The 27,872-nt window shown below is 36.5% G+C and overlaps 1 long non-coding RNA gene across 4 annotated transcripts in view; it reads left to right on the plus strand.

Moving 5' to 3' along the window:
- The window catches only part of LOC114138834 (uncharacterized), a 76,319-nt gene extending 52,366 nt beyond the window's left edge, over positions 1–23,953 (plus strand). For all 4 annotated transcript variants that reach the window (XR_003594324.1, XR_003594322.1, XR_003594323.1 and 1 more), the window contains one exon: positions 23,739–23,953. This is a non-coding gene — a long non-coding RNA (uncharacterized LOC114138834). The remainder of the gene's footprint in view (positions 1–23,738) is intronic.
- Positions 23,954–27,872: the final 3,919 nt, after the last annotated feature.

The raw sequence follows: 27,872 nt of genomic DNA on the forward strand, positions 1-27,872 counted from the left end.
TTTTCACAATTTTGCCATCTGCTGATTAAATTTTGTTTTCTTCTCTCCAAGTAGGGCTTTTTAATTTGCGTGGAGTGCAAATCAGTCTCTCTCTGGCTGATTGTTGCTGAATTATTTTCTTTGCTCAGCTTAACCTAAATTTAAGTTCTGTTTGAAAGTGACTCCAGTCCATGCTGCGGTGAAAACAGTGCCCTGTGAGAACTGCTTTTTGTTATCAAATGTCGACAAATTGGTGTTGTTGAAGTATCTACAACAGAGAGTACATTTAAATGAATCCATACCACATTAAATTCAGTTAAATTTGAGATTACTTTGTTTATCCTGGCGGAAAATTAAATGTTGTTGCAACTCATGTCATCCAAGTGTCTTCAAAGTGTTGTGGATGGTGATGCTGTTGGGTGAAAATATTTCTGGTAGCAGTCAGTGTTGCAACAAATGTAAAGAGGCCTCTGACTGAAGGCTGTTGCTGCATTAGTCTTGTTACGTTCATGACATCCTAACGGCTCCATTTCTGACCAGCAGAGATGATATTCCACTCTGACATGTCAATAATGACACCATCAGTTTATGACTAATCCATCTCATTTGCTTCTAGCTGCTCTTTTTTTAAAATCTGTGTTTGGTTGCATGTATAGGAAGCTGGGCAGAGAGATGTTGGATTTGGGTTTATGATCCTTTCCCATCATGATCGATAGAGGTGGTTTGAACTTACTCCTCCTTCTCTGTCTGCTGTTTGATGCTGCTTTGCATCCATGAAGCTTCATTTCAGCTCCTCTGGGGTTTGGGATCATAGTTCAGATATGATTTGAGGTTTAGAAATGTTAATCAGCTGCTCCCAGTTGTAAAATTATACCTTGTTGCCACAGTTGTGAGTCATAACTCTCCGAAAGTAAAAAAAAACATCCAAATAAGAAAATTTTATGTAGTTTAAATGTTCCATAAAAGTGTGTATTAAGCTGATATTACTGGCAGTTTTAGGCACATTTAAAGAAACTAAGATTGATAATTTAGCAGGTATGTTAGCAAACTGTTTAAATACCAGAAATGGAAATCTGTACTGAAATGATCTCAAAATAGTTTTGACCACGTGGTAAAATCACATTTGTCTAATCAACCTTGTGAAACTTTTATACCAATAAAATGTTTGATTTTGAAGGACAAAGAAAAATGTTAGAATAATGGATTTTAATGTTTAAGGTAGAGAAGAGAAAGCACTGAATAATTTTTTTTTGTTGGCTCACAAATTTCTGGCCAGTTAGATAAGAAATTTTATTTATAAAATTGATTTTAAGCCAGGAATTTGCTAACTGATTCTGGTACTTTAAGGGCGACTTAATGATTGACTTTTATTTTCGGCCTATAATTAGATTGACTTTGCTTTTGAGATACCACAATAATGCCCGTTCTAACAGCAACAAATCTCAGCAGCACAGGACAAAGCTTTTTGTCCTGCAGTATAATCTTGAGATGCAGTATATCACACTTCATCAAACAAGAAATATAGCAGGAGTGTACCTTTTCAGTGTTGTCCTTTGTTGACATGTTCTTTGCACTCATCTTTCATCTGGCTGCAAATAGAGACCGGTGTCATATTTTCAGCGTGAACAATAGTTTTTGCTAGAAAACTTGTTTTCCATCAGGCTGATGTTTTAGATTTTAATCTTGTAGGGTTTCTGCTGTTTGCTGATGTCCAAAATATTCCTAATATTGATTGACATTAATTTTAAATACTGGGGTAGTATGCAAAATTTACTTTTTTGAGCTTTACATTATGTTGCAATGTTATTCCTTCATCAAAAACATACCTGGAGTGTGCTTTGAAACTTTCATGCATTTTGAGGAATCCTTTCATCTCCCATGGCAACCATTCGGAGTGCCGAGGCACTTGCTCTCACGGCCCAGGTCTTCCTCGGAGATCAATGTCCAGCCGAGCTTCTGCCTCCCACCCAGTGACTCTCCCACTCAGTTCCTCAAGACTAGCAGCAGCAGATGGCAAACACCTGATGGAACCGAGAGTCTGCTGGGCGTATCGTACAATCTGCTTTTTAAAGCAATGCTTCTAAGACAATGTTAAAAGCTTAATGGAGGATCTGTTGTGATGCCTTGTTGATGGTGGACTGTCTGAAAGAGCAGGAGCGTCTTAAAGAGACAGAGGCTTAATTTCAAGGTGTTAATTTGCTAAGTCAAACTAACTTTTTTAAATCGTGTTGGACATGTCTGCAACATTTTTGCAGCTGACATTAATATAGTTCCTTTATTGTGCTATAAAAAGACACTGTCTGAAATATACACAATACTGCCCCTTCTATTTTTTTATATATATATTTAAATGCCTACATGGATTTTATTGAGAAATATTTTGAAAACATTAACGCAATTATCAGTTAAACATCTTATGCACAGTATATTTGGGGTTCTGGTATTTTCCTTGTCAAAATTCAATACGTTCCACTTTTAATTTCCTAAAATGAATTGGAGTGAAGTTATGTTTAACTTAGATTTTTTTTGTTTCATATTTCTACAATATTTCTAAATATGTGGATGGGAGGATGGTTTACAAGTTGCCCGACAGACTGATTGACTTGTCATCAAGTTGAACAGAAGAGGAGTGGAGGATGAACAAACGATGGACATACAAAGAAACGACAAACTGAAACACTTTTAAATGCAAGACTAAAATGAATGGATGGACAAGTCAACACACAAATGGACGAAATTGATCGGCGAATCCATGGACAGAAAAACAGATGAATCCATTAACAATTCGATGAACAGGCCAACAAATGGACAGATAAACAAGCTGGTTGACAAATGATGGATGGACAAACAGTAACTGACTGAACGGACATAAAGATGAAAGGACAATTACTTTTAAGCGGCTGCTTAAGCAGAGAGATGGAGAAATTATACACTGACATATTGACAGACGAACACAGTCGGCCTAATGAACAGATGGGCAAAAAAATGACAGAGGGACAGACGTACGATGCAAAAACAACTGGATAAATAGACAAATAAGAGTGACTTGACGGTTAAACTATGATTGAGTGGCCAGACGAGCAAATGAATGGATGGGTAGACAAACGATGCACAAGTGTGTGGATGGACAAACCGAATACATGGCAAGGTGGATGGAGATGCCGATGAACAGATGGATGGACAGATAAACCGAGAAATAGACAAGATGGATGTTGATTGAGAATAGTCTAAAAATTCAAACATTTTCTACAGCTTTACCTTTTTCCATATTGATCGAAGCCTGAAAAATATCTATAAAACAGATGGGAACTCTGACCTGAATGAAGCCAACAGTCAAAGCTAAATGTCACTGAGGTCAAATTAGCTAGCTTTGTATGTAGTAATTTGGATATAGTCTGGTTACAACTAAAGAATACTTACTGTTACGGATGTATAACATATCGGCATCGACATCAGTTTTATCTGTAAATATTGGTCATCGATCAAAACAGCAATATTGATTAAGGGAAAAAATGTAATAAGGTCCCAAAGCTACTGTTTCTAATAAATGAGAACAGTACATATTTAGATTTTATAAGATGTTTAAGATTTAACATTTGATTTAATACTGGATTTGAGATTATAAAACGTTGTAGGCTCACCATGAGCTAAAGCAGCTGTACAAAATAAAAATCCCCCCAGCTTTAACAGATGAGGCAAGTTATATGAACCAAATCAAACGTGATGTTGTTTTGAAAATTGATGCTCATCTAGCCACACTCAATATGTGTCTCTTTGATTACACACCTAAAAAAGAGGACTTTGTTCATGTGGAACCACAGTGAAAAGATCTGCAGTAGGTCTGACAGTGGTGGAACAATTCCAAATAGGCCTCATGGTTGAGTGAACAAAAGGCGTCGGTAATGGCCCTTCATTGCAGATAGACAAGATGCTGAGTGGAATGATCGGGTTGCATTTTGAGATCCTTCAACAGCTCAGCCATGATTTCTCAAAGCAATTACTGTACTGTACTGTACTTTTGTTATATTGAGATCAGTAAAAAGAAAGCAATTACTCCTAGCCTGATGGGAATGCAAACACTTCTTGTTGGTAATGTAAATTTTGACCTTTGCCTGATAGATTTTTGCATACTGTTTGCCTAAATGCTCAACAAACCTTTGAGGGTTAAAGTTGTGCTGACAACTCTTTCTTAGAAGACAGAATTTGCAGAACATTTCACACTCTTTAAACAAATTTAGGGTTTTTGAAACCAAAATAAAGTTAGTTAATTTTATGAAGAGCGCTCTCAAAGAGGTGCACCACAGATCCAAAGTCTAATGCATTGAACTGGAGTTGTACTTGGGTTGCTTGTTTTTAGCTGAAGCAGAAACTCCGTGGATAGATTTGCTTCATTATGATCTGTTAAAAATTCATGGGCACAATAAGCAAAAATTTTACATAAATTCAAAATATTGGATCTTCTTAATAAAATAAGCCTCCCAATAATCAACTGTGTTGTGTGATCGTCTTGAGAATTGTTTCCCAATTTTTCATGTTTCCACCACCATTTTCAGTGTATTTATTGGGATTTTATGTGACAAACGGTGCCTAATTTTCAAGCGGAAAGAAAATGTTGTATTGTTAATTTTGCATTTTATTTCCAATCTTATTGTCTTTGGTTTTCATTACTTTTCACACTTTTCTTTTTTTTTTATTTAGTAGTTTTTACTGTCGCATTTATTTTTATTTTTTTCCAAGTTTTCATATTCTGTACTTAGTTTTTTTTAATTTTGCAATTTCATGCAATTTCATTTTAGAGCATGGATCTTTCTGCTGTCCAATAACAAAGAAGCAGATTTTGAATTAATGCAGAAATCTGTCAAGTGATTTCTGGCCTACATAGCATTCACTAATACCAGCTGATCACATCAAACCTTCCTGCCTGCTATCAAGCCTCCTTGTCAACTGTTCATTGTTTGACTTAGTGTGACGACATTTAACCGGATACTCATTAAAAACCAACAGGATTTTCTCTGGGTGCTCTTTACAAACTTCTCTAGTGGAAATCCATATTTCAAAACACATGAAGTACAACTAAGTGTGCTTTACTCTGGTTGTGGTCAAAAGTTACACACCAACAAGCTGCACTGCCTCCTAATTAGTCCAACATGCTTATCACAGAATACAGTCCTCTGCCACACCATGCTTTGCTATTTACTGATGGCTCCTAATTTAAAGCACGTTAGCTCAATGTTTTCCTTGAGTCCAGAACTGTTGCAGCTTTAACCCAGGTAGTAATGCAATTACAATATTGTATAAGAGGAAAGGAAAATGTCAATAACAATAATAAATACGGCACATGTGGCCTTTAGGGGTTACCATTACGTTGGAAACAAAAGAGGTTGCAAGCTGGAATGAAAACTGGATTTTTAGTTTTAGGTTGTTTTTTTTTTTTTTTGCTTGTACTGAAACACATTTGCTCTCTGAAGCAGTAAACTGGTTTTGTACTTTTGTATATTCCCAATTGAGAAGACTTTACTTTGTAATTCATACTATCCCATACTTATGAGAATTATGAGCTTCCCTGTTTAGCCGTTTCTCTCCTAGATAAAGCCACTAGAGGAACTATGTCTGCCATTAAATCCTTAGTTCTCTCTAACATAGAAAGTACTCCTGCATCATTCGTTTTGTTTCCTTTTTTATGTACGCTCTGTCTTCTCGAACTCTCCAGTCAGTCATGGTAAAGTCACTCGTATTGAACATGGTTCTGGTTCTGCTGGAGGTTTCTTCCTGTTAAAAAGGAGTTTTTTTCTCTCCACTGTCGCTTCATAATGAGGTATTTCTATGAAGTCAATGACTTGATGCAATTTGTTCAATTTCCTTAGACAGAAAATTTAACCAGTTTGAATAATAAACTGAACTTGATGCACTGATTGGATTATGTTTTTTTTTTTGTATATTAATCAAATGAATTGAATTATGACCATTCTTCTGTCGCTGCACCATGTTTTGACTCCAATTGTCACTCAGCATCATGCTAACTTATGTTGTATGTCAATATAATTGCTGACCCAACAGAACACATCCATCGAAGCAAACAATATATATGAGAACACTGGGCATTGTTTCCAGTAGTTGCCTAGACAGCTCATACCTCTGATTATTGTCAGATTGTGGTTTGTTGTGCTTGGCTCCTGATAGCGCTAAGAAGATGATACAAGCTTCTCAAGTTCTGTGGATGTAAACACTTCACCGGTTGACATGAGCTGGGTCTTGAGGGATCAAAGTTCAGCTTACAGAGGCTGCCTTTCTGCCAGCTGCACCACTTTATAGTCTTTCAGCTGGACAAGCACTCTGATCCTTCAGTTGGCTCCAGAGTTACCCAACTTGTTCTGTATTCTCAAGAAAACAAGGTTGCTCTGTAATTGCTGTCATGATTGTAATCAGCGCACATCTTGACAGCTCGTTGTTTGAGATAAATGTTTGAAGTTAACGGCATGAACAGTGAAGGTTAATTGATCTAAATGAGTGCTAATCTATCAGTAATTAATGCTGCATAAATGAGTAAACTCTGAAATGGATGTTAGTAAAAATTTATTTTAAAACCTTCAGACTTTTACGGAGCTTGTGAGCAGGAGATAGCAGAAGTGTTTGTTCTTTCACTCAAAATCTTGACTTTTAATTGAGAACATTGTGATGTGCTGATGGCAACTATTCCAAATGTGACCTTGTTTTAGTAAATTTTTGCCTTGAAAGCTGAGATTGTTTTGAAAGTCACACATTTACCTTATGGGGATAGCTAGAACAGTTATTAGAAATCTAATCACAGCAAGAAATGATTAGTAGTTTTATGAGGTCTAGTTTCTTGAATTCAGCTTCTTTTTGAAAGCCAAGGCTGATTGCCCTACCAGGTGTCATAAAGGCTGAATGGACCAGTGGCTTTGTGCAATGACATGGTGGTTATTTCATGGTACTCCCCAATGGTCAATGACTCTGCTTCATCATTGTTCCACGCCATTGTGCAGCTTTTTATGAGTGCAGCTGCCACCTGTCCTCCATGCAGTGTTACCCTGCATGGGAATGGCATATTTATTCCACAAGAAAGGGAAGTGACAAGCATTTGACAAGCTGTTTGAAACCCCAGACTCACCCTAGAACATATGGACTTGAGTTGGACTCTGTGTGGTGGTATCAGTAAGATGTGTCACATTAGGGGTAAGTCTTAAAGAAGTATGACAATAAGAGATTTCAGATTTCTTAGTGTTAATCCTCCATTATTGCTGATGGCTGGCTTTTAATTTCTTGCCGGACAAGCTGGAGTCCTCATGAATCTCTCTGTACAGGCAGATTGTTCATGCATATTAAATGCTTAGTCAAAGCAGACATTTACAGAAAAGGGCAAGACATTTGTGTTAATCACTAATTGACATCACATTAGCTTTGTGCAGAATATAGCATCCAGACTGTCAATCACATCCCTGTCAATAGGATCAGAACTGAATGTTTGTTCCAAATACAATTCTTGACTAGTTGTTGTTTTTAAAAATACTGAAATTGATCCATCTGTGGGATACCAGGTACAAGGAAGAAAACCCAGATATCCATCTGTCAGATCCAAAGGCATTCCCATCCCAAAGATGAATTACAGTATGCAGTCCCTCCAGTAGGTTCAATGCCCGTTCTAGGATGTTGTTCTAGTGATATAACTGAAGAACCTGAGGCATCCTGATCAAATGTTCAAAACACTGCAGATGAATCCATCAAAACTGAAGAGCAGTAGCTCTACTCTTAAATCCGTCCAAATGACTGAGGTCTTGCACTATCTCTAGGATAGAGTCTGCCCAGTGCCCACCCTACAAAGGAAACTCATTTCAGTCACCTGTATCCAGGGTTTTGTTCTTGTGGTCTTTATCAGTATCTCATGATCTTAGTCAGGACCATTAGGGCCATTTAACTTAGAGCTTGACTTTTTGGCTCAGTTCTTTAATCATCATAATGAGCTGGAGAAGTTCTTGCATTTAGGCAATAACTTCCTATTATCCTATTACTAACCCTAACCCTAATCAATCACTCATAAACAAGACACCATGATACCTGAACTCCTTTTTCATGAATAGACTGACTCCTGCCCAGAGGAAATAATCCACCTTTTCCTTTTGAAAACCGTTTCTTCAGATCTAAATAAGCTGTTACTGTTTCTTCAAACTGGATGTCATGGCTTGAAGACGCAGCCAAAGCCACCTGAAAAATCAATGCTGGTCCTCTAATGTTTTCAAGCCCAAACATCTTTTTCTTCACTCTTCCATCTTCAGATCCTGATAAACAGGATTAGTGACTTTGACTTGACTACGTAGTTGAACTGTGGAGACAGGTCTTACTTTTGTTGTACAAGGACCCAACAGCATCCCTAGACTCCCATACTCTTGCAGTATCTTCTATAATTCTCTTCTCGGTACACAGTCATAAGGCCTTTTCTGGACAAACAATCTCACATGACCCCATTCTACAATTTCTTGAAGATAAAGCTCTACTCCATTGTTCCAAGGCACGGACAGAATCCACGCTGTTCCTCCTAAAGTACCGTTCCATAGCTTCAGTCATCCAGCTGATTAGATGCTTGCAGAATGATGCTCTGAATGATTCTGATACCACCATACTGGCTTTAATACAAACCAATTGCTTTTTCACTCTCTTACTATTTAGTTGCTGTCAACAGATGATTATATTGGATTCAGTGGTTTTGTTGCTTACTTGAACTTCATTTAGCAGCTGATTGGAAACATGTTACTTCCTGTCTTGATCTTTCCAAATAGAAATGTACAAGCCAATCTTCACCCAATAAAATTATCTTTGTAGTATTGACTTCTTTTAAAAAGTTTTTTCTGGTGTTTTTATGGATTTAATCAGTGTTTTACTTTTATCCTGATGTTGCAGTCCAAACAATAGTTTCTTCCTGTAAATGTTGAGGAATTACTAATGGCTCAGAAGGCATGGATGGACCCACCATTGTTTTAATATAGCATATTCAGTGGAAGCTATTGTCCAACTATGTGAAAACCATCATTGCATTACCGCAGAAGTTAACATCTATACTTGTATTTGCTTTTTGGGAGTACAGACAATCATCATTTGTTCACTGCAATGTCCTGAAAGTTCAGAACCGCCTGCCTTTGGTGGTAAAATATTTAAAATGTTTTGTTGAAATGTTATGAACACTGTCCAGTTCTTATCACAACACTGTGTATTCTCTGAATGTCAGAAGAGTGCATGGTCAACAACAAGAGGTAGAAACATGCTCTTAAAAGTGGATAAAAAGAGTGCAATCTTCAGCTTGAGTCAGGTTGACATTTCATGCTGCAGCAGTGCACAGCTCAGTAGGGCTGTTTGCTTGTTTAGAAGACTGGTCCAGTGAAATGACCCAAATTAAGCTGTTAGAAGAATAGCTTTCATGTGCCAAACTGCCCCCAGTGGGTATGCATGAACAATGTGCGTGCACTGCTTTCAATCTGGGCACGGGAAAGTTTTCCAATAATTCACGTGGTCTGTTAGGCATGCTAGAGGCTCAGAAAGGCCTTCATTTCATTGTTGTGTTGCAATGAAGTGTGTGCTGGCATATACTGTGAAACAAGAATATTTAAGCAGGCTGTTTTCAGTGTAGACTATTTGTTTAGGAAACCTCCAATCACCAATGGCGATAATAAAGCAAAACTGTCAACAATTCCACATCTGTTCCATAAAAATCTCAGTAAAATTCAAATATTTTTAAACTAGATGTGCTATAACTGCATATCCATAAAAGTATGAGAGAAAAGCAAAGTAAAATAGCTTATGGATTCCATACAGAGATGTGGTGTTGATATAGTCGGAAACAACACATGAATGTATTTTGACAAATATCCTGGTTCTCCTTTGTTGACCTGTGGATGAAGTTAATTGTGATTTTAAAAAATCATCGTTGTTTAAAGTTTAGCAGAAGATTTAAGGTTTGCATTGTGATTATCATCTATTTTGGCTAAAATCTGATGTTGATGTTGTCTGGTCGCAAAATGGCAACAATTGCAACTTTGAGTTTACTGCCGGACCGACTTGTTGGCACAATTTCCGGCAGGATTTCACATTAATACTTGATCTTGCGAGTCCAGTGGTCTGTAGAGGGACCAATGAGTCAGAGCCTGTTTGTCAGGAAAAAATCAGATTGGAGAATGAAGAGTTGGATGCAGGTGGTGTGTCTTGGCTCTTAGCAAGTGGAAGAGGGACAGTGCTGCATCATATAATGCTCTTAAAGACCAGAGAAAACTCTGGTTATGTTGATACTTTGGGGAATTTCATAAAAAAATGTGCTTCACATTGTAGAAACTGTGCAGATTTTTAAAACTTACCATGCTACCCTTCGTTAGCAGTAACTCTTACATAATTTGCTCATTACTCAAACCCTGCATGAATGGATGAGAACCTTAAATTATGTTACCTTTAATTTGGATTAAGACTCTATAAAATCCAACAGGAGTAAGAAACTGTTTATTTAGCAACAAAACTGACGGTCCATGAATTGTTTACAGCTGCTGTAATTGCATGTGTTGTAAGAATTGTTTTATTCACGGTGAAATGGTTGTCAGTCATGTCCGCTATGAAATTATGTTTCTGTAATTTGAAGTAACTTGGTGTTCTGTACATGGTTTGGTAGAGTAATAAGCTTGAAATGCTGACAGTGCATCAGCAGCGGAGCAACCTGGCCCCTCAGAGAGCCATCAAGCAGAAAATGATAATTAATTAATCATGGAGTGTGAGGCAAACTCAGTTCAATTAGACCATTAGTTATTCCTTCCCCTCGGCCTCCACTCTAGCCAAAGAGAGCATGCCTCTCTAATAAGGCTGGTTTTCCTCCGCAGCACTTGGTCACTGCGCTGCTGGCTGGTTGGATTCCTATAATTGGGGGTGGGAATCCTTAGTCAGATAACGATTTGATTCGATTACGATGCAGGGGGCTACGATGTAGTCATATCCTCCGGTAAGACATTTTTCTTCAAAAAACAAATTGAATGCCTTAGACCAATTTTTATAAATTACAGAATACATAAAAGTAATAATAGTACTACTAGCTCTAAAACACGACAGAAGGCATTAAACTAAAGATTTCGCTTCCTGTTGCTCTGGTCCAAGTGATGTTTGCCGTGATGCAGGGTTTGTTTTGTTTTGGCATGAAAAACATATTTTCTCCCACACCTACTGATAATTGGTAATGGGGATATTTACTCTTGAACAACTTTTTCTCCTAAAAACGTCTAATAAGGACTTGTCTATCTGTTCTATAAATAGCTGCCTGCTTTGTCGCATGGTTTCCACCACCTTTTCTTTTAGTGATATAATGGAGGATTTGCTTCAGGGTGAAAAAAAATCCTATAAAGTCCCTTTTTTTCTTTTGTCCTTTCTTGAGGCTTTCTTGTGAACACTGTTTATTTATCATCTTCCTCATAATTTGGCTCAGATGCATATAATGTGGAGTGGTAGTTATGTTTTTGTTTGACCTTAATAATTGGCTATATTAAAGCTCAACTAACTTTAAAGTTTATATTTGCAAGGTTAGTTAAAAGTTGCTTCTGAGCTTCAATTTCAGTTCCCAGCATTTTCGTAACTGGAAGTAACATAGTTACTTGATTATGGTATAAAATGGCTGGAAAATATAATGCCTCCTCTTGAAATAACAGAATAAAGTTTTTAAAGTGGCCTATTTAAAGTTTTCACTTAGCTTGAGGCATAGCCTAAATCGGTACTTTCTGGCAAAAATCCCTCCTTTTCATCTTTTATAGAATATGACCACTATCTACATGTTAGGCTACTTTCCTTGAATTTTAGTAACTTGATGGTAACATTTCCACATTTGAAACTTTTAGATAAACATGATCACAATTACAGTAAGAAGACAGCACAAATCTATTTTCATTTTTAACTTCTGGCTTGACGTTCCCAGAATTTGCCACAGACCCTCTCATTCATGCAGGTATGTATATATGGGTATTTTATAGGCTTGCGGTCTGGCAAGGACAGAGGAATTAGCCTTATCCACATTCATTAACCTCATTTTTATTCTCCGGAGCTACAACGCTGTAGAACTATCTGTCACCACAGCACAAAATGATGAATTGGTAATCAGTTGAAAAGCTGTCAGGAAAGCCTCAGGAATGCAAACTTGATGCCCTTGAATTAACCGTTAGTAATCAGATCAGCATTTATTGTTGGTTTCAGTTAGGCGTGTTTTATGATCCAGTGTTGTCACATATGGAGGCAAGGAGACATCAGTGACGGTCCTTGTTAGAGACAACTCTAAACCCTTCTACCCCCAAAGCTTATGATGTGTGTTGGTTGTGATTAATTTTTAATCCTCCCTTTCAATAATTCATGCTTTCCTTATTGATAATGGAGTGCATACAGCTAATCAATATGTTTAGTTGCTATGCACATTTTTTTTTAAAACTGCAAGGTGTGGGAAAAATGTTGAAAGTTTCTCCCCTTTTTGTAGGATTTCCATTAGAGTTTAACTGAAATGTGCAACTTCAACATAAACAAATAAAGTAGCAACTTTTCTTTCTTTTTTTTTTTTTTGCTTCAATGCCCAAGTTGACCACAGTGTGAAACACAAGAATCCTGAGGAGAAATCAATACAATGACAGCTGAGCTCCAGAAATTTCAGACTGTACCCTAATTACCGGGTCAGTGCACCAAGACTTTCTCTCTCTCACCTAATTGTGCTTTAAAGTTCAGAGACAGTGAGTGGTTGAATAGCAGAGTACTTGGGAGGCCAGCCGATGGGTAATCTACCAACCTGTTGTTAATGGCTCATGTTTCAAACGTTAATGAGAGCTGGAGTTAAAAGCAGCATTAGCTAAACTCTAGGTGGACTCCAGCTATGTGGATTAACTTTTCATTACCTCCTCATTAGGTGAACCTGGGGATTAGAGAGACCTCTGTATGAAATGTAGCATGAAAATATCCAAATGGGTCTGCATAAAGCCAGTTTGCAGATGAGCAAAGTAAGTGATTGAGCTTTTAGCCTCTCATTCTCATCGCTGAGAATCCCTCCGCAGTTTAGCTGACATCATTTGCTCCCTATTAGCCAATAAGAAGACTTGCAGGAGCAAGGAGGCTACCGATTCCTGAGGAGATGACTTTGAAAACTAAAATAGGTCATTAAAAGTAGAGTAGGAAGGCCATTATAATTCTAACACTGAAGTTGCCATTTATTTGCATTACGAAGTCCCTGGTGTAGTAGTTAAATGTCACTTGCCAACTTTAATGAGAGTTAAGTTGTGGGAGTAAGCCCAGAGCTGATTAGTGGTTTTTGCAGCAGTTCCATTCAGTGATTTAACCAAAGGAATCAACTCCACACATTGATCGACCTGTGGATGGTAAAAGTGTCCTGCCCCGACCCCCTGGGGTCAAGCCCTGAGCTGTACCTCCAACTTTTATTTCTTTTGAATGCTAAAACAAAGGCACACCATTATGTAAAGGTATTTAGGTTTACTCTGAGTGATCTGCAATGCATCCTGGCAGCTAAAGATGCAATTAAAAAGGACGTTGTAGAACAAGTTAGCCTGGACGACCTTTACCACCCGCCATGTATGAATTAGTTAATTGGTCGGACAGGAAAATACTCAGCTAGTCTTTAAGTGTCACTAAATTTGAGAATTACAGAACTTATTGAGCATATGCAGACCAAAAAATAAATAAATATTACAATAGTAGCTTTAAAATGCTTGTACTGCTAATAAAAGTTTTGCTTTGTTTTTTTAAAGCTCATTCTTATGAAAGACAGTTTAAAATGACCAGCATGATTTCTTTAAATTAAAATACCCTTTTGAACTTTTTTCCTTTTTTTTCCCCACATTGCATGAATCACCTTTTGTGTGCTTTTAGGACATGTGACCAGCAAAAAGTAGTGCATATCTGAAAGAAAAATGATGCACGGTTTTTTAATATTTTTTGAGCAAATAAAAAAAGTGATGTACGTTAGTATTCAACGTCCTTTAGTCCAATATCTCTCTGAAATCCCCTAAAGAAGAGTCACAATAACCATTGATGGAAAGAAGCTGGCCTGATGACTTGAGACCAAAGCTTAACTATTTAATCCAAATCAGAAATTCTGTGCGGTGAAGGGCTATTATTGCTGCCCTTTAGACATATAAACTGGTTTAGTTGTTTACAGGTTTAGGTTAAAGTAAAGAATCTTGTTTCTGAGTTCTCTTCCACACTCAGAAACAAGATTCAGACAATAGAAAACATGGACGATGTTTCGATGGAGGAAGTCCTGATCATTTTACATTCTCAGGAAGAGACAGAGTAGTACAGAGAGATGGTGTGTGGTAAAACACAACTTGGATGATGAGGATGTTTCTGTCACTCCTTTCGCTAATGCTATACTACGCCACATTGCTCATGATTATCAGTGGTATTGCTCACAGCCTCCCTGATAAGGAACTAAAAAACTAAGTCTGTCACAATAAGCAATAAATCAATTAATTGCATGATAATTTAAAATGAGCTCTAATATCCATTTGCATGATTGTTTTTCTTGTCTCTCTTTTTTGTCAAAGACTGGATGACAAAACTCTTCAGTCTGGTCTCAACTGGCCCCTTTTTTGGAGGGCAGTTTTGTTTACTTCAGTATCCATTTCATTTGTTTCAGTTGTTTATTTATTTTGGACGTTTAAAATGTCTTCCTGTTCCATTGTTAGATGTTTGTTAGAAATGAAAGTTTATTGATCTTTGAGAGGGTGTGCTGGGATTGTTATGTCATCTTCATTATATTAAAGTATAGTGGTGAAAATATGATGCTGTTGAAGATGACTTTGGTTAAATAGAGAGCCAATTATGGGAGGGGTGCAAGGGGACTTGAGGATGCAAAACACTCAAGACATGCAGTCAGAGCTAAATTACAATGGTAAGATTAAGTGTTAGAATGGACCAGTTAAAGTCCAGACCCCACTAGGAATTTGTAACTAGGTTTTAAAAGTTCTGTTGCTGATGCCATAAAATCTGGCTATGATTGAGTTTTTTGCAAAAAGGAAAATATGCTGGTAGAGCGACAAAGAAGTTGCAGCAGAAGGCGGTTTGAAAAACGTACACCACATTTTTCAGACGTTTATATAACTATTATACTATGTATATGCTTAAATATACATAAATATTTTAGTTTATGCATGTAGCATGGAAAAGCAGTTACATAAAAAAGGTATTGCATATATGGGTGACTTGTTTGTTGGTGAGCTGTGTGTTGCAGGACATTTTTGGTCCAGCTGGTTATGTGCAGTTGAGATTTGACCCGTTTGGATCCAGGGGGGCTAGAACTCGTTCTGAACCCGGTCTAATTGCATCAGGCCTAGTTTTATTTCAACATGTCACAGCTCTGTGTGTCAACATGTTTATTCCCCCAGTAAATCCCAATGGATGCATACTTAGAACAAACACACGAAACACAGCAGTGCTCCGCGGATGTGCCGCACACCGAGTCTGTTTCTTATTATGCAAAAGGAAGGATGTTTGATTGTCGGTGAACCAAACAATGGTAGTGTTTAAGACTATATCCGTTTCCACTGGTACATCAATTACTCTAGGATTTTGTTTAATGACCTACCATTTGTTATCGAGCATCATTTCATTTCAATTCATTCACCATATGGCTGCTGCATTTGTTTTCCTGCTGAAGATGTCAAAATTATGAATTGTTGAGAAACAGGAAATGGAGAACCAACATTGTCTGGAAATATTTTTAATTTGATGCAGATGATCCGTTACAAATGGTACCAGGGAAATGTAACAAATCTTGTGTATCCTTTTTTTAAAAGTCTGAAAAGGACTGCAATTTATTTAAATCAGTAATGATTGTGTAAGAGAAATAACAAAAGTATTTTTCCCAGAACTATGTTTAACTCCTGGGCAATTTGACATGCTCTCCTGCAGAGAGCTTCTTTGTCCGTTCCCTTGACCTATGAGAAGAAAATGGAAGGCGTGAAAACATCTCAGAGAGGTGTGAATATAATCTGAATTAATGAGGGCACATCTTACGAGGGGAACAGTCTGCAGTGACTGTGGGTGAACTCGTCTAATTTGGATAATTAAAGCAACTTACTTTGACATTTACCACACGTTTGTGAGATGCACGCCGAACGATAAGTGACACCGACGATGGCCTCTCTGATTATGGTTGGGATCAAATGATTGTCCTCGTTTGCATCTGCTCTGATACTCTGTTATTGACTAGAAGAGAGAGGCACCAGTGTCATAAGGACCATTTAAACCACCCATTATACTTAACTGCTTGTTTCATTATATCCTGGTAGCTTAGCCTGTATTAATTAGACATTAGGCATAGTAATGTGTGCTATTATTTCACCTTCTCTCAGATTACCACTTATTTAACAACACTCTTAAGTAAAAAAAAAAAAAAGTTGCTTTGCCGATGTTGGCCCCTGACAAGTTCCCCTAACCATTCGCTCATTGCAATAGCACACATTCACTGTGACACCATTTTCCTTGATTTCCCTTGCTGGCCAATTAAGGAGCTGAACAAAGTAAGTTAGTTGTTGTCATCCCTGTGTTTTCTTTCCCACAGCAGAGTGAAACTAACACTGCTGAAGTTATGACACAAAATGACCGCATTTTTAAAAGCTGTGCATGTCTGGGTCGTTACGAAGCCACCAGCATCCCAATAAAAAATGTTTTCCAGTGCTTAACCAGCATAAAGTGTGGAGCACCATGGTTTTATATACAATGATGAAAACAGCAGATCCATAATTGAGTCCATTTTTTGGGGGGTGGGGTGGATTACATATGCAAAGGAAGGTCTCCTGGTGGTCTTGGGGCTGATATACCAAACTACCAATTATTGATCCTTCTGAATGTGGATGTTTATTACACTTGTAAATCCCCCTGGGTAATTAAATGAAATTGCCATGCTTATGATAGCTATTATCAGTTTCTTTGCCACAACGGTCAATCATTCTATTAAAAGCCTTGCAGAAACTCTGCATGCTACAGAGCCGGTGGCAGTAGAGCGCCTCAGGCCAGCAGAACTAATTAGAAAGTTGCCCAGTGGAATTCCTTCACCACCATGTCCAATCCGTCCAGCAGGTTTCCGCTTTTCATCCCAACATTCAACTTAATTTCAACATGCTGTATGTTTCTGTTTCTCTTAATTCCCCTACCTGCCTCTCCAGGGCCATCATTCACAGTTAACTGATGCATATGCTTAAAAAAGAAAAACACACTTGCCTATGAATTAACCAGAAGCAAGTTAGGACACATTTTAAAACCACTGAGGTTTCCTTGCTTCTGTTAAAATTAACTAAAATGATGTGTGAAGTTTGATACTGCATATTTATTAGCAACACTAGTTGGCATTCTGCATCACACTGTATTAGAATAGAATAGAATAAATTAAATATCCTTTACTTTTCCACACAGAGGAGCAAAACCTTTGTGCAACAGCAGCAAAATGACTCACACAAGGAAAAACTATTAAAAATATAAACAAAAACAGATTAAAACATAAAAATGCTGTACAGTAAAGGTAAATTTTCTACATAAATACTGTGTAGTTATAGCTTCAGCAGACAGGCAACAAATGGGAACTTTAATGTTTTGCCTAAATGTCACTTTTTGTCCTGTTGCTGTCATGGACAGAACTGACTGATAGATGTTGAAGCCGGTAGTCTTCAGCATGCAGATTTAATCAGAACAGGGATATTATGAGGAAAAAACAGAAAATATTAAAAAATACAAAGGAATGAAAATAAATACTATATTTAGATGGTGTGACATGAGTTGTTTCCATCAGTGTCAAGACATCAGGCATCCTCTGGGGTTTGAGGATGGTTCTATATGCTGCCAAAGATGGATAATTGGCTATTTTGAGTAATTTTTATGAACAAAGCTCAGCTGCTGCAGCTCAACCTCAAGTAAACAACATACCTTGGGAATAGCCTCTGCTCAGGCAGCTTGCGTTTGTACATTTCTGTCTGGATGCATGTTTTCGTCTGCCAGATGTAAGGAATGGGCCTAACCCTGTTAGTTCAAATGGAGCTATTTTGATTTCATCTGATCTGAGCAACGTAACAATGCAGATTAGTGGTACAACAATGACATGCATTTTAGGAGGCAAGTATTCATAATTTTTTAAGCACCTTCAAATCCTTAGATTTCTTTGTAGGTATGATTAGTAGAAATGCTTTGATTGCATAGAGCTTATAATACTTTAAAAGCTGCTGTTAAAATGTTGAGAATGTTTGTGATTTAAGTGTCCATTTTCTTTTTGAAAAAATGTTTAGTGGTGAAGGGTTAGTACATTTATCTAACCAGCATCCATTTTCAAGGTTTGTAATTTTGTATGTAGACAGAAAATAAGAAAACCAAATCTCTAGAAGTTATAAATAATAGCCACATATGGTTCTAGTCAGATGAAACCAGTCTGCCTCAAATCATATTTTTGTTAGGTTTTCCAAAATGATTTCTGTTAGTAACCCAGAGAATGTGTAACTACTTTCCTCAAAAATAGGTTTACCCTTAAAAATTGTGTCTTGGGTCTAGTGTTTAAATGTTTGACAATATGCTTGGTGTCATTGCCAATTTGGTAGACCTAAGCTTTAACTTAATGGTGAGAGTCTTAATATTACATTTTTCTTCACGAAGCCACATTTTGTGTGAGGTGCACCAGTCCCTCCTGCAGCAGAGCACCCTCAATGGCTCACTCTGGCCTGCAGCTTTCCCTCTTTTTGTTCCTTCCCTCTTTTGTGAACTTCTGAATTTGAAAATAATAAACAATACGATGAGAAATTTTCTGTTATTCTAACATTTAAGAAATATGTATAATTTTAATTGTGGCTAACACTGAATAGGTAATGTTTAAATTTGTTTAATTTGAGAAGTTAAACAATTAAAGAAATATAAGATAGTCCTAAAGTTTTTCATTTATGTCATGATTTTCTCTTGAAAATTCAATAGTATTTTTCTTGTCTCTTTGAGCCTTGGAAAGTAAAGTGCAAAATGCAGCACATAGTCATTACAGTTAATGGACTAGGCCTTTGTGATTGTTACATAAGCTAATTATTATTTCAATGAGTAATTAATGAATAATTAAGCTGATTGAATTGATGAAAGTGCAAGAGACAACACTGATTTTGAAGAACAGGCCACGATGATGGAGTAATTATCCTCACATACGAGCAGATTCCCCTCTGTGTTCTTGTTCTGAAACGGCCCTGCATGCGAAACAGAAACCACATGAACATCTGTTATCACAGCTGCTTTAATCATCGAGATCTTTGTATGATATGATCCACACAGGATCGGGGTCTAAAGGGTTGCCTTGTTCTCTGATCTCGCCTTTCCAAAGTTTCCTTCCTGTGAAACCGTTATCTCCAGCAATGACAGCCACGATTGTAGTCCTAACAATGATCTCTTTATTTTGTGAAACTGTGGGAAGTGGCAAATATGTAAATCAAGTAATGATAAAACAGCAGAGCCATCAAAAGGCACTCTCTTAGACATAAACAGTTGGTTTGCTCTGGTTTAATGAGATTTTTTTGTCTGTGTGGGTTCGTCCCAATCTTTTAAGTGTTTTATTTTAGACATTTAGATCCTTTAATACTTTCTTTTCTCTTTTTTAGTACTTTGACTAACAGAAAATTACTTGACCAAACTGGCATTTAATTTAGACATCTGGGTTTGAGTTTTATACACAACCACCAACTTACTAAGCTTTATAATTGGTATCATTTTGACATGAGGCATATGTTATTTCCAAAATCAAGACATTAATCTTTATAAGCAGCGTATTCCGAAATACACATGTAGGGACATTATATCTGATTTATTTCTATAATGTCTCTTCTTTGGGATTTAAGAAAACCTTGACATAGTACTTCTGCTCTTCTGAGGATATATTAGGTGGTTGAAAGCTACATGAAGACATATGGTGGACAATTGAGTTAGATGATATTTACATTTTACTTGATCTATGTCACCAAAACAATGGCAATTTGAACAAAACTGTACAAAATATATATTTTGCTTTGAAGATGAAAAAACATCTTTGTCTGTAAATATGCTCTACCTAGAAATCCTCAAGGGCCATTTTAGCTTTACCTGGATCAAATTATCAAAAAACAAAAAAATAGATAAAATAAAATAAAAATCTTTTATTAAGCACGTTTTGCTATCCATTTATTAATATAAAAATTAATTAACAAATTTGTACATAGCATGTTTTCTTATCTGCAGATGTATCCTTTGGTATAAATGATCAGGCAGACACTGAATTATTAATTATTATTATTAATCCCAGAGGGAAATTCACATTTCAGTACAACCAATGTTGCTGAATGTTGTTGAATTTCAAGGAATAACATTTTTATTTTCTTATTCAAAAAATGAATTTAATCATTTGCTTATTTACATATTTTAAAGTATTTCTAATATCATGTAAAAAAAAAAAAAAGGCTTAAATGATTGAATAAAAAACCTGCAAAATGTGCCAGTTTTTTTAATCCGATTATTTGTTGGAATAATCAATAGAATAATCTATTGTTGGTTGCAGCCCTACTTTGTTGCACACGTTCTCGTCCACTTCATGTCCTTACTGACCACAAATTCCTCCATATCTTATTTTTGGGAAAAAACAGTGCATATGTGTCTGGAGCTCCTCCAAGAGGAGGCAACCAGGGAAAAACTGCTCCAGGTGCTGGAGTCACTTCTCATTTAGGCTTTTATTGACGTGAGGGAAAAGCTCACTTCGATTTGAATCAAGGGGCATTCTGACTGGTTAGAGATGTCCATTTTCTACGTCCAGCCAAAAACCTCCTGCAGATGACCATCAAAGTCTTCATTTTTATCATTGAAATGCACATTTGGGTAATAAACTCCTGACTTTAGTGGAGGTTCAGGTCAGAGACTGTTCTGTCACATAAAAATGTTGCTCCATTCCTCACAGACATGAGCCGACCAGATCAGTATGTTGATTCTGAGAGAAAACGGAGAACAACAAATTAATTAAAACCAAACATATGACGCACTGCACCATCACGAGGGAATGAAGAGTTCCAGGTTTACGACTGACTTAATGAAATTTGGGAAAATAAAACGAGTGCAATTAAAAACATTGGACATCGGTGTATGAGTCAGATGGCATGTAAAAATTTAATTATGGGATATTTTTCATTGATTACTTTTTTTTTACATAGTACCGCATTTTCCCTAAATATAAATTAAAATTGTTCTTTCCTTCCTGTGCAAGCCTTTCAAGGTGATGCCATTATGCTAATTACAACTGTTAAAATATAAATGGGAATAAGGCAATTAAAGACGAAGACAATCAAGCAGCAAAGGAGACGATTTGTCTGAGGCCTCTGACACCATTATATAGGTTATTGTCGCAATAAAGCTCTACCCTCTCATTAGGCGTCTACTGCGTTTATGTCATGTGAAATTAATCCTAGTGTCATTAGTCTAACATGTACCATCTTATGCCTACATTTCCACATGTTCCTTTTAATGCTGTAAGTTCATGCGTAAAATATTTACAGTTTTCTATAAAATTGACAATTAAAGACCTGAAAGTAATTTAAAATTACTAGTAAAGAGAACATAGCCCAGAGTTTATTTTTTGTTTATTTATTTTTTTTAAATCACAGGATTAATTATTAAAAATAACTTTTAGATGGCAACACCAACACATTTTCCACCCCTGATAAGTGCACACATTTCAGAGACTTTCACAAAGATGAAACATTACCTCTCATTTTCCACCAGGGGAGGAAATCACAGTTCGGTTTGTGTTCATTAAGAGTGTAATGAAGCTAAACTGGCTTAGTGCTTATTGATGGTGCGTAATGTAAGGTAAATATGTCGTTATATGTACTTTTTTTGTTGCCCTGTTGTGTAGAATTGGGTGAGAAACCATATTATTTCTGAACAGACTTAAACCATCATATTCAGTGCTCAAGCTTTTTTTTTAATAAAACATACAACATATACAAAACACGCATTGCTTTAAATATGTTTTGTACATATACAAAACAATTACTCATCGTTTTTTATATGTACAAAACAATGCAAGACATGACAAACGGCATGGAGTTCACAAGAATAGGATGGGATTTTATGCATTTTCCTCTTTATTTTTATTAATACAGAAATGATAAATTCTCACAGAAAAAAGTATTAAAAATTCTGCTAAGAGTAGAATTATTCTGTCCAGATTCAAGTTCATACATTGCTGGTATAATTTTAATTCAGTCCTTATTTTTAGTATAGCATTTAAATTCACCATTTTTTTTGTTTTTTATAAATCAAACTTCATAAATCTCAAACTGTATTTCAGGGCAGATCAGTGTAATGTAGTCAAAACAATCAATTTGTAAACTAATGCAAACTCTAGCATCATAGCGGCTATCACTTTTCCAGTTGAGATCTTCTCTATGCTAAAAATCATTCCTAATTGATATTTCAGTTTTATTCTTGTTGCAGCGCTCATACAGTTTTAGGATGTGTCCAAATTCGGGGGCTGCGTCCCGCATCCTTGAAGGGCCAGGTCTGCCCACCTATCTTATACCTGTAGTGATGAGTTAGCGATACTAGCCGAATTGCTGCACCATTCTAGGACATGGAGAAAGCTGCACATTAAGGATGAGCATTGATTAATGGTTATCATGTGAGTGATGATAGATATTTTATTTAACTAAATTGTTATTAATAGTTAAATGTTGTTATTGAGCAGTAAAGACAGGCTCTTATTCTGAGGCAAAAAAGAGCCTCAGGATAAAAGCTCTTGAGGCATCGAGGATGAAATCCACTGGTTCTCAAGCCCCCTCCGCCTCCTCCGCTTCTTTCCTTTTGCCAACTGGAAACCTGGCAAGCATAACTGCTGAGAGGGTAGGTAAGGTTACTTGAGATGAAATGTCTTATAAAGCATTGGGTAAACAATTACCCAAAGGAATTAACATTGTAAATAAAAGCCAATTAAGCTGCCAAAAATATTAGTCATTTTCTTTTTCTTCTGAAATATTTTTGAATGTTGTGACGAAGTTGAGGAAAAACAGGCCGTCAGATCTTTGTGAATCAGTTCAGTTTTCTCCAACAGTTTTGTCTCAACACTCTGACTGAAGTGTGTCGTTGAAGCACCTGGACTCTTTTTGTGTTCTTCTGTTGAAGATTTTCAGTGTTTTCAAGAGCATTTTATTTTTGCAGGACCCAGTTTGGGTCAAAGCTGCTTCACTGATGTTCCTTCATGTGGTTCTGACATCAGGACTGGCTCAAAATCTTCAAGATGCCCAAGTCCTGCAGGTGCAAAACAGGTTCATAAGACCTTGTGCTCCTTGCAGTTACTGAGTCTCACCTTGAACTTCTCTGTTTGCCAAAGTATCTTTGAGTCAAATATGAAACTCTCCAAGATTTCTAGTTGACGCAAAGCAAAGGAGAATGTCCACAAATTTAAGAGCAAATCTCCATTTATTCATCTATTTGGTGCAAAAAAAATCCCTTTTTGCAGTGCAAATTTCAACTAAAGTTTTGAGATTTCACTAGAGTTGCCCACAAACCTCAACCTAGAGTGTGTACAGTTTTTTGACCAGGACTGAATTGCGGAGTTTGACTGAAAATTGTAATTCTTGCTGCTGCTATGCTTAGCACGGGCTGCATCTGCAGAAGGTGCTACTGGCACGGAGACATGATATGTATGATAGATTGTGTGTCCATCGAACTCTCACCTTTTTGCCCTCTCCTCTTCCACTTAGGAAGGATACAGCCAGCACCAGTTGCACAGGAGTCCATAAAGAAAACATGACTGAAATATCCTAGAAACCAGCCTCACCCATTTTCTTTATTGTCCTGCGTCAAGGGATGCAGCTTTTCTGGAACTCCTCTCGGCCATATTATGACAGCTAATTAAGAGGATGACGAGTGCTACTTTGCTCTGATGTGATTTTAAAAGATTAAAGATGAGAGATGAGATTACGTTTCTATTAATATAATTTTATTTGCACATGTTCCACACCTCACTCGTTTCATGCCTGAGACTTAATGAAAGAAGGAGGCCAACCACAAATCTGGGCTAAGGGGTAGCTGGTTCTCCTTCAGAAAAACTGAATAACTTAAGATAATTATTTAATCTTTACATGCAAAGAAATCAAAGAAGATGACTTTTTAAGTAAAAAAACATGACTTAAAAATGTACAGCATATAATTTTTTATAAGGTGCATTTTTTTCTGATTCATTTTCATACACATTAGCTATTAAACAAAATGAAATGGATTATAGCTCATTTATAGAGGATATATAAAATCAATTATAGTGTAGACGAGGTGTGGGAAATAAGCAGCAATGTGAAAGTAAGAAAAAATGTGTCTATTGTGACAAATTTCATAAGCTATATCTGCATTCTGTGCAGCTGAAGAGCCCAAATTTAACTATGATGTAGTTTTTAACATTATTTCAGTAATTAAATTCCAAAACTGAATCTTGAATATATACTCAATGTGGTATGTTTAAAGTGTTCTATTTATTTCTGAAAATAGGAAAATTAAACTTATGAGGTTGTCTGGTTCAGGAATGTGAAGCATGTAAACCTGCATTATGAGGATCCTGAAGTCACATTTTAATAACGGATCAGTTTAATTCCATCCTTCTGCATTAAATGTCTATACATTTTAACAGTATATTGTCAGTAGAGATGGCTTAAAATAAAATCTAATCGTTTGACACACAAAGCAATAGGTGATGTAAGATTTGCAGTTGAGTGTAAATTTAGAAAATTGTGTTTTAAAGGTTATCGATGAAAAAAAACATTAAATTGACTGCCAGGTAAAGTAGTCAATGTTGACAAGTTAAAAAATGTATATCATTATGAAGCAGTGCAATCTAGATTTAAAAATTAAGCTTGATTTAAGATGTATTAAGAACAGATTTTTGCGTTATAGCATTCCATGCAGCTTATTTTTGCTTGTTTCCATTAAGTACTGATTGGTTGCTCTGTGTTTTAAAGAACCCTCTTACTTCTGGTCTTCACAGATCTGTGGCATAAATATGAGCTAAACCGTGAAATATTCAGATTATATTGGCACACATCTCCATGGAAGAAAGAACATTAGTGTTTAAGGAGAATCATATGAAAAACAAATCAAGTTAACATGAAACACAGCCTCTGTTTAGCTCCGTGATGAGGTGAAAATATGTTCTTGTATGAGTTTATATGAGCATTATTTGTTTCTACACAGTGTATTGATGTGTGGGAAGTCAAAACTTGTATATGAAACACTTTGTAATTGTGAGAAATTTTCTTTCATAATTATGTAGCACCTGGAGCGTTGTTCTAAATCTTGTATACTTTTATTATTTTTCTTTTTCAATAGGTTTTTACTTCATAACTCAAATAAAAAAAGTTTATAACTTTATAAAGTTCATTTTTGACGCAGACGTTACGGCAGTTGGTGCAGCAGGATAGAGATTTCTATTCATGTTTGCCTTCATATTGTATTTCTAATTTTAGGCTTAATATAAAAGATATTTACCATTTTTACCTCACATACTGTGGAAACATGTTAAACCCCCAGGAGCGTCTGTGCGCCAACCTTTTGCTTAAAAATGTACTCCATGAATAAATCACCTGACAGAATATTGGAAAATATGTTCATATTTGAAGTAACAAATTATTACCTGCTGATATTTAATTACTCTAATAATAAATGCATGTGTTCTCAGTTTCACTTCTGCTATCTTTTCTGTTAGTGTCAAAATAACATTTTATAGATTTAGATAACATAACAGAGTATTATTTACTGCCATGTTGCAGGATTGATGGATTGACTGAAAATGTGCTGTGTTATCCTGAATATTGAGTCAGATTTCCTTACAATGAAATTTTGACTTTAAAGTTCATGTGTTGGTCAAAAATTAAGATAACTATTGTAATTTTAGTTTAATAATAACGTCATTAGCTGAACGATTGTTTATAAAACTGTGATTCGTATGATGTACATTACTCAGGAATTGTGAAGTCAAACTTTCCTGCACTGCTGCTTATACGTGACAATATTTACTATGCACATGCGGCTTTGCAAGATGCTTATGTATAATAGTGTAGATGTTTATTTTATTGCTCACTATGAATACTTTAACCTGTAGCTATATAATCCTTCATTTATGCAGGAAAAAAAATCTCTTGAGACTCCATTGTCTCCTTTTTATGAGAGATTTGTTACATTTAAATACATAAAATCTTGTAAAAACAGTAAAACAATCGCTGTCTGAAAACTGTGGCCTCCGTTTGTATTCAGAGCTCTTAATTGAATATCCCCAATGAAATTCAAGGAAACCAGCTGCCTCAAAAGACTTACTTATGCATTAAAATGGTCTAGTCAAAGTCCAGACCTAAATTGAGAAGTAAAAAGTTGATTACTGATGCTCCCTATCCAGTCTAGCAGAATTTGTGCATTAAGAAAAGAAAAGGAGATTTTTAGTTTTAACATCAAACCATTAATCAGTTTCCTTTAACTTCATAATTATGAATATCTTTTAGTTGGTTTGCCACAGAAATAATTAAACACATTGAAGTTTGTAGTTAAGTTAAAAGAACATGAATACTTCTGAAAAATGCTTTGACTTTTGTTTTTGTGTCCCTTGTTTGGTCGAGTTACATTACAGGAAGTTTGTCACGGCTTCTTTCTCTTCCATGTGTCAAACAAACTCTCATAGTTGTAAGCTCAGATGTGGAGAACACACACAGCCAGCCAGACTCCCAATGTTTCTTTCACACAATGGTATGGGTATGTATTATTTTTTTACGTCAGTAGTTATTTGCTTGGTGTGATTTTTATTTTATTTTTTTTACAAGGTAAACAGCAAAATAACAGACTCGGTTACTGTGTACATCAGGATTTGGGTCTGAGGTAAACTTTGAAAGTCACTTTGAGCGAAGGCTACCTCCAAATGTTATTTGAGGCTTGGCAGCAGAGTTCCCTGACAGGTTGTGCCCCCGCTGCCCTAGTTGCTGCTTGGCCCTCTTTGCTCTGTATGTGGAGAGCGCCGCTCAGTACTGGCATGCCTGCAGAGAGCTGGTGTGAGGGGTATCGGATGGTGTTTGTGGTTCTACGTGTTGCAGGTTGGGCAGACTTGGCAAACAACCCAGTAGATGACACTGAGGATTTACTAAGATAGTTTCCTTCATCCTTGATGTCAGAAATTCATTCGGAGAGAAAGGATGCAACTTTTTTTCATTTCTTTTCTGGTTGAGTTGTTACAAACATAGTTTTTAAACCTTTGATGGACATTTGTAACCATTCAAGCCTTTTAACCTTGAAGTACATAGTGTTGTAATAGAACAAAATGTCTCCTTTTCAAACTGATAAGTTTAAGTGTTGACTCTTCTATTTTTTTTAACCAGACTTTGCCAGACATTGAACCCTATTTTTCATTCTTATACTATTGGATAGAAAATTTGCATATAAGGTGATCGTTACAGTGTGTAGTTTTTGTGCAAAATGTTTTACATTATATAAAAATTTCATAAACCTTACAAAAAAATAGACAAATTACTCCTACAAAACCATGTTTCATGTTGTTCTGTGTTTGGGACTTGCAGGATAAAACCAGGTCCTGAAACATAAACACCTTGATATCATCATACATCATTTCCTGTTCCTTTTGAACCCATTCTGCAACTTTCTAACCAACTGAGGTGCAAGTATAAGCCTGAAACTTTGTTGTTTGCTTGAATTAAAGAGCTGTCATTTCAGGGGGAGGGAGGCAGGCGGGGGGTGCAGCTTTATAGTCCTTTTCTGACACATAAAATTCCTATCTATGTGTTTGTCATGTGTGGGCGCTTGTTGACAGGTGAGTATGGAAGGCAGCGGGATGCAGGAGACAATGACGC

This window comes from Xiphophorus couchianus, chromosome 23 (assembly GCF_001444195.1).
Source record: "Xiphophorus couchianus chromosome 23, X_couchianus-1.0, whole genome shotgun sequence".
Taxonomy (NCBI): Eukaryota; Metazoa; Chordata; class Actinopteri; order Cyprinodontiformes; family Poeciliidae; genus Xiphophorus; species Xiphophorus couchianus.